At 42.6% G+C, this 8,543-nt stretch overlaps 1 long non-coding RNA gene across 1 annotated transcript; it reads right to left on the minus strand.

The window, feature by feature from the left end:
• Positions 1-1,695: 1,695 nt before the first annotated feature.
• On the minus strand, positions 1,696-2,530 carry LOC124868964. Its single transcript, XR_007038441.1, has 5 exons — positions 2,494-2,530; positions 2,299-2,372; positions 2,133-2,189; positions 1,917-2,019; positions 1,696-1,820 (listed from the first exon to the last, which is right to left on the minus strand). It is a non-coding gene; the product is annotated as an uncharacterized LOC124868964 (long non-coding RNA).
• Between the last annotated feature and the right edge of the window lie 6,013 nt (positions 2,531-8,543).

Raw genomic sequence — 8,543 nt, forward strand, 5'->3', positions numbered from 1 at the left:
GAGGCTTTTGATCCAATGCTTTTTTATTAGTCTGTTGTGGACAGTGCTTTGTTGTGGTTTGCTGGGTTATCGACAGTAAGCTGGCTACATACTGGCTCAAGGCTGGACTCTTTGGAGGAGGTGGTAAACAGCAAGATACTACACAAACTGAAACGCTGCACGTTGCGTAAAGATAGAGAATATTACCCATACCTGGAGGCTTCAGTCCTTGACGTAGCTGTGCTGGGTTGGATTCCCACACCCGGTAACCTTTTATGCCTATCTTCCCCCTCTCTTTACCCTATTTCCTGTCTGCCTACTTACAAAAATCAAGGCCACTAGTGCTGCAAATAGAAACCTTAAAAAGAAAAGATACTGAGGAAACAGTTTTCGACCATGAATAACATTGACTACACTCTTTAACACATGCTGGGCAAACATCGGAGCAACTTGTCAGACCAACTACTACAACACTACTACCGTAGCAACTGGTACAGGAAATGTTTCTATGCTCAGGGAGGTACACTATTCAACAGTTATATCAGACTGCAAAATGGCTGCCTCTTTCACGTTTGTTCTTTTCTTTTGTCCGGTCTATTAGAACTAAATAACTTTTATTTATATACATTGTACTTTGTTATAGTTTTTTGTAGCTCTACTGGCCTTTATTGTAAAGAATACACATGCAGCACAGGATTGAAGGTCTGGAATCAAGTCTAGACGGCTGCATCAAAGACTAATAACATCTATACTGCAACACTCCTGTACTCTGATTTGGTATAATTTACATTTTAGATTTTCATGTAAAGTCAATATAGTTTTTTTTTTTTACAGTAGGTGTATTTTTATGTCTGGTGCTGCAACTAATACATTTCTTAGTTGAGATTATTTTTAAAAAAATCTAATTTGTTATGTTCCATTAGTTGTAAGGAGCCCAACAGTAGTCATTTCAGCTACTGTTGTATTTATTTAGCAGATTGTCTTTACTCTGTCAGGATGCCTGAATTCATTGAGTTTCTGTTGTGTGGCTAATTTGTGACTTTTGTTAACAAGTGACCGAACAGCTGGCAGTAAATGTATGTTGATGTTGCCAACAAAGAAATTTGAAGAAACACATTTTGTCATGTGATAGTCTGAGCTTGTTTTGCAATTTCTGGTACTGCAAAATATACGGATGGGTTCTTTATCACTAAATAGGTTATTATTTTTAATTTGTGCCTTTAGACATGAATACAATGAGTGGGCTCCATTTTAAACAATATCCCCTAAAACTGACTCTGAAGTAAAGCTTTCTAAAGTCAGAGCAGATAAAAGTGTTCTGGAGCTGAATTTAACTAAAGAACAGCTCTCACATGTTTTCCTCAAAATCCTGTCGTCTCATGAAAGGAAATAAAATACTACATGACCCTTTCACCCTTATGCTCATATAGACATGTAATCATTGCTGTTATGGTCAAATGAGTTTTAAGGACATAGAGTAAGTACATTTAGTATGTATTTGTAAGCTTGCATGATCTTTTTATGCTACCAACCTATGGATGGCCTTAACTTTAATGGTAGATAAATATGAACTTTTAAAATGTCTACTGAACAGTAGCGGTTAAAAACACCATAATGCTCTTTAAAACCATACAGAATTAAATATAGAAGATAAAGAGAAAGCTTTTTATTGCATGTTTAAAAGTTCAAATTTAAAATAAAACAATAAGAAATAAGTTCATTTTAATTATGAGCTTTATTTAGAGGTCTCTACAGATATTAGTGAGAACTGATCTAAATCAAATGGTGAATGTGGAAGCAGTCTTGTTTCAGTCTTCTTGTTAAATGGACATGATTTCAGTCTGAAATTACAGAAAACAGTATGACTCAATACATTTTGACACCAAAAAGATCGAATACAGTAGTAATGATACAAATCTCACAAACTTGTCACTCACTTGATCATTGCTGCCTTAGTAGTTGTAGAAGAAGGGCAATAAGTTGGGTCAGTGCTGGTGCAGTTGTTGCACCTGCTACTGTGGTCGTAGTCCTGGTGGTTGTCTTCAAGAAAAACCAGGAATTTTATCATCACACACAGCAGAGGATTTTCCCGCTACCGATACAGTAACTGATGCTCAGATAAGGTTTAAAGGTTAGGCATAGAGGACACTCACCTCGTCAGAGTTAGAACCAGAACCAGAACTAGAGCGGGCAAAACGCTGGTGCTCCATCTGTACAAGGTTTGACGTTACTTGCATAAGATCTTATCACAGTAAATAGCAATAGTACCTTTCTATATTCTCTTTCTTATAGTGTTAACAGTGATAATATTTTACTTACAGGTTTAGCCATGATAAGGCTCAGGAGGCATCCAAGAACAAGTGCTACCTTCAGCATGGTTACAGTGATCTCACCTGTTGGAGCAGAATATTACAAATTACTTTCTAAACAACACATTAACCTAAGTGATCAAAGCTTTTCAGTGGAGAAAATACTAAAACTAAAAGCTTAAATAAATTATTCAAGTCCTCAGACCTTCAGGAGGCTTTCTCAGAGACAAGTGAAGAGGCTGTGTTGCACTTTGGTTGTTGAAGTTCTCTTTTATACACTTGTAGATGCAGAAATGTTGGGAAGCTGTTGAGAAACATTTTCATGTTTCACGGTGTGGCGCATAATTAAAGACAGACTTTATGATATTACATAGATAAGATGTGAAATACCCTTAATACCTCCCAAACTATCCACAGTAAATTTCTAAACTCCATTGTGCAAACATGCTGCCAGATCACCTCATTACATCACATTGCAGTTTTTCTTTGGTGGACCACAAGTAAGACAACAGCTCATTTCACCAACTTTTTTTTTTTTTATAGCATTTTTGCTCTCTTCAGGGGTGTTGAAATATTTGCAATGTGTTTTTGGGGGCAAATTTTAGATAATGCATGAAGTATACATATCAGCATTTTCTTTCATTTTCCCTGTCGAAAGACCATTTCATTACGAGATAGTTTATGGTTGGCGGATCAAAAGTGAGACAGTAGCTCAATTTAGACCTTTCGAAGTTTTGTTATTAAATAGTGGGCTCCCTGTGAAGAGAGTATTTATTTTGTGTATTTTCTGCTAAGATCATAATTCAGCAACACAGTAATCTGGTGTTCCTTTATAGCATCGCTGAAAGTGGTGGCAGTGAAACGTTGCAAGCTACCCTGTAGGCAGGGTTTTAACAGACTGAGAGGTTAGTTGTACCTTACTAAAGTAATGTATGTGAAAACAACAGATAAACACACTATATTAAACCACCCATCCATACGTGTTCAGTTTTCAGGAAATTATATTTATATTTGGGATTTAACAATCTTTTCCTTGTTATTGAATATTTAGTTTTTCATCTTTATTTTAATTATTGCTTTATTTACTATTTTATTTCCTACTACATTGTTTTTTTGCTGCTGGAAATTTCATTCACAAAAAAACAGTTTTCACAAATGGGGTATTATGCACAATTATTGTCAATAGACAATAAGCCATAATTAATATAACATAGATATGTTGATATCATGTGAATAAAACATAGAGCTCATTTTTACTTTATAAATACTATTATTACTCTTTTCTTCATGAATTTCAGTGGAAGCTGTCTGGACATTTGCAGGAGGTTTTCCTTTGAAATTATGCCAAAGTACACAACACTCCACTTTGAACAAGTACTTGAAAGGTGTTTGTTACAGTTAAGATTGATTTAGAAGTTGCCCCATGCTCTCCTAATATTTCTGAGATGTTCTCGGTTCCCTGCCACACCTCAAAGTCAGGTAAAGCTTTGAAATCTTTTATTTGTCAGACTTAGCTGAAAGTCATTTGATTACATTGGGAGGTTATTTCTTATTGGTAATTAGTAAAGAAGTCCACTCTTGGTCTGAATTCTGCAACTCACGTTGCAGCTCATTTTACATACTTTTCTAAAGTGTGAGTACACACTAAAATGGCTTTATCATCCACCCAACATCTATACCCTGCTAATACTTGCAGTTTTATGTGAGGACTGGTGCTTATCTAACAATTATTGAACTAGAGGAGGGGTACACGGGACAAACAATCATGCATACATATGCATGCCTAAGGGCAAATTAGAGAGACTTATTAACATAACACGCATGTTTTTGGACTGTAGGAAAACCAGGAGAGAACCCATGCATGCACGTGGGAAACATGTAAATTCCCTGAAGATCCCAGAACCTTCTCCTGCAAGGCAACAGTGCTAACAACTGTGAAACCACCCTGGCCTAATAATAGTAATAATAAAAATAATAATTCTTGTTCTTGTTGTTCTTTTTTATTTTCTTTTTTTCTTGTTATTATTTTCATCCAGTCTCAAAATATATAAGTTCTTTAAATGAGAATTTGAATATTTTGTTCTCACTAAATCTTTAAAATTTGGTATACATGTACTGAGCTGATATTTCAACATTATTCATATGACGAATAATAAACCTACAGACAGACTAATTTTTATTAAAGAAAATTGCACCATCCTCTGTTTCCAAGTGGTTGTAGAATCACCTTATCAACAGTTTTTGATGCAAGGTTAGCAGCCTATAAACAGCACATCAAACCTAAATAAAACAGTTTGAAACGCACAAGGATCTTTTTTTAAATGTTTTAGATTTTTGTTCATGATGAAGCTGTTTAGACCCAAAGTTAATTCAGAATGAAGGAGGACAGAGATTAAAGACACAATGTGAAACAATGTTTGCAACACAAGTAAATGTAATTTAGCCTTTTGTATGTTTATGTACAAATTCCATACATTTAAATTTATTGTCTGACTTATTTCTAAATGGTTTTATTTACTTAACAGTTTCCAGTGCAGCATTCCTCATACAATCCTCAGAGTTGTAAAAGGTTTATGAGATAATTTTGGTATTTGTCTATATATGTTAATATAAAAATATGCACAGCGGGAGTATAAATGTTAATTTATTCACTTTACGTTCACAGGACTAGCAAACACAAGGAGAACATGTGCTTTCCACTTGTACTTTATTAAGGAAATAGTACAGGGAACAAATAGATTTAATTTTACATGTTTACTGGGGATAGAGCATACTTTTAAACAATTAATGGTCCTCTTATAGGAGGTCCAGCTTCCAGCTTTCATCTTTCATTTCAGCCTCTATGTAGCTGCCACTGTGGTAGTGGTAGCTGCAGTAGTAGTGGCAGCTCTGGTAGTGGTAGCTGCAGCAGTGTTAAGCAGAATCTGGAAAATCCTCTGAAGTTCCTTTTCGTCTATACAAGGACGGTTATTGTTGCCATCTGAAGGACCGTGACCCTGGAAAACAAATCAGACTGTTCAGAAAACAGGTAATGATTTTGTAACAGATCTGCTCCAATAAAACTAAAACAAGATACTTACCCTATTAGGGTGGTGGCGCCCAGGTGAAGTCATTTGATTACATTGGGAGGTTATTTCTTATTGGTAATTAGTAAAGAAGTCCACTCTTGGTCTGAATTCTGCAACTCACATTGCAGCTCATTTTACATACCTTTCTAAAGTGTGAGTACACACTAAAATGGCTTTATCATCCACCCAACATCTATACCCTGCTAATACTTGCAGTTTTATGTGAGGACTGGTGCTTATCTAACAATTATTGAACTAGAGGAGGGGTACACGGGACAAACAATCATGCATACATATGTATGCCTAAGGGCAAATTAGAGAGACTTATTAACATAACACGCATGTTTTTGGACTGTAGGAAAACCAGGAGAGAACCCATGCATGCACGTGGGAAACATGTAAATTCCCTGAAGATCCCAGAACCTTCTGCTTCAAGACAGCAGTGCTAACAACTGTGAAACCACCCTGGCCTAATAATAGTAATAATAAAAATAATAATTCTTGTTCTTGTTGTTCTTTTTTATTTTTATTTTTTCTTGTTATTATTTTCATCCAGTCTCAAAATGTATAAGTTCTTTAAATGAGAATTTGAATATTTTGTTCTCACTAAATCTTTAAATCTGAAGAACAAAATATCGAGGCACGTGACGTCGCCCGGTACGGCGGAGCCGGGGTCCCACCCTGGAGCCAGGCCCGTTGTCGGGACTCGTCGGAGAGCGCCTGGTGGCCGGGTTGCTCCTCGCGGGACCCGGCCGGGCCAAGCCCGAACGAGAGACGCGAGGCCATCCCCCAGTGGGCCCACCACCTGCGGGGGGAACCGTGAGGGACCGGTGCAAAGAGGATTGGGTGGCGGACGAAAGTGGAGACCTCAGCGGCCCGATCCCCGGATGCTTAGGCTGGCTCTAGGGACGTGGAATGTCACCTCGCTGGGGGGGAAGGAGCCTGAGCTTGTGCAGGAGGTCGAGAGATATCGACTAGAAATAGTCGGGCTTGCCTCCACGCACAGCATGGGCTCTGGAACCCATCTCCTTGAGAGGGACTCTTCTACTCTGGAGTGGCCCACGGGGAGAGGCGGCGGGCTGGTGTGGGTTTGCTTGTTGCCTCCCCAGCTCAGCCGTCTCGTGTTGGGGTTTACCCCAGTGGATGAGAGGGTCGTATCCCTGCGCCTTCGGGTTGGGGAGAGGTCTCTGACTATCATTTCAGCCTACGGGCCGAGTGGCAGTGCAGAGTACCCGGCCTTCTTGGCGTCCCTGTCGGGGGTGCTGGATAGTGCCCCTCCCGGGGACTCCATTATTCTGCTGGGGGACTTCAACGCCTACGTGGGGAACGACAGTGACACCTGGAGAGGCGTGATCGGGAGGAATGGCCTCCCCGATCTGAATCCGAGTGGTGTTTTGTTATTGGACTTCTGTGCTAGTCACGGATTGTCCATAACGAACACCATGTTCAAATATAAGTGTGTCCATCAGTGGACTTGGCACCAGGACACCCTAGGCAGGAGGTCGATGATCGACTTTGTTGTCGTATCATCAGACCTTCGGCCGCATGTTTTGGACACTCGGGTGAAGAGAGGGGCTGAGCTGTCCACTGATCATCAACTGGTGATGAGTTGGATCCGCTGGAGGAGGAGAAAGCCGGACAGACTTGGCAGGCCCAAGCGCATAGTGAGGGTCTGCTGGGAACGCCTGGCAGAGCCAGGGATGTATTCAACTCCCACCTCCGGGAGAGCTTCGACCAGATCCCGGGGGATGTTGGAGACATAGAGTCCAAGTGGACCATGTTCTCCGCATCTATTGTCGATGCTGCTGCCCGTAGCTGTGGCCGTAAGGTCTGCGGTGCCTGTCGCGGCGGCAATCCCAGAACCCGGTGGTGGACACCGGCAGTAAGGGATGCTGTTAAGCTGAAGAAGGAGTCCTATCGGCTGTGGTTGGCTTGTGGGACTCCTGAGGCGGCTGACGGGTACCGTGAGGCCGAGCGTGCTGCGGCCTGGGCTGTGGCAGAGGCAAAAACGCGGGCCTGGGAGGAGTTCGGTGAGGCCATGGAGAAGGACTACCGGTTGGCCTCGAAGCGATTCTGGCAAACCGTCCGTCGCCTCAGGAGGGGGAAGCAGTGCTTCGCCAACACTGTTTATAGTGGGGGCTGGAGACTGCTGACCTCGACTGAGGACATTATCGGGCGGTGGAAGGAGTACTTCGAGGATCTCCTCAATCCTGCCATCACGCATTCCGTGGTGGAAACAGAGGCTGGGGACCCGGGGTTGGACTCTTTCATCACCCAGGCTGAAGTCACCGAGGTGGTTAAATAGCTCAGCGGTGGCAAGGCTTCGGGGGTGGATGAGATCCGCCCTGAGTACCTCAAGTCTCTGGATGTTGTAGGGCTGTCATGGTTGACACGTCTCTTCAACATTGCGTGGCGGTCGGGGACAGTGCCTCTGGACTGGCAGACTGGGGTGGTGGTCCCCCTTCATAAGAAGGTCACTGGGGTTCCAACTTCAGGGGGATCACACTCCTCAGCCTCCCTGGTAAGGCCTACGCCAGGGTATTGGAGAGGAGAGTCCAACTGATAGTCGAACCTCGGCTTCAGGAGGAGCAGTGTGGTTTTCGTCCCGGCCGTGGAACACTGGACCAGCTCTATACCCTCTAACGAGTGCTCGAGGGTTCATGGGAGTTTGCCCAACCGGTTCACATGTGTTTTGTGGACCTGGAGAAGGCATTCGACTGTGTCCCTCGTGATGCCCTGTGGAGGGTGCTCCAGGAGTATGGAATCGGGGGCCCTTTACTAGGGGCCATCCGGTCCCTGTACGAGCGGAGCAGGAGTTTGGTCCGCATTGCCGGCACTAAGTCGGACCTGTTCCCAGTGCATGTTGGACTCCGACAGGACTGCCCTTTGTCACCGGTCCTGTTCATAATTTTTATGGACAGGATTTCTAGACGCAGCCAAGGGCCGGAGGGGGTCGGGTTTGGGGACCAGTGGATTTCGTCTCTTCTTTTTGCAGATGACGTGGTCCTGCTGGCCCCCTCTAGCCAAGACCTACAGCATTCGCTGTGGCGGTTCGCAGCCTAGTGTGAAGCGGCTGGGATGAGGATCAGCTCCTCCAAGTCCGAGGCCATGGTACTCGACCGGAAAAGGGTGGCTTGTCCTCTTCAGGTTGGAGGGGAGTTCCTGCCTCAAGTGGAGGAGTTTAAGT

This window comes from Girardinichthys multiradiatus, chromosome 5 (assembly GCF_021462225.1).
Source record: "Girardinichthys multiradiatus isolate DD_20200921_A chromosome 5, DD_fGirMul_XY1, whole genome shotgun sequence".
NCBI classification, from domain to species: Eukaryota; Metazoa; Chordata; class Actinopteri; order Cyprinodontiformes; family Goodeidae; genus Girardinichthys; species Girardinichthys multiradiatus.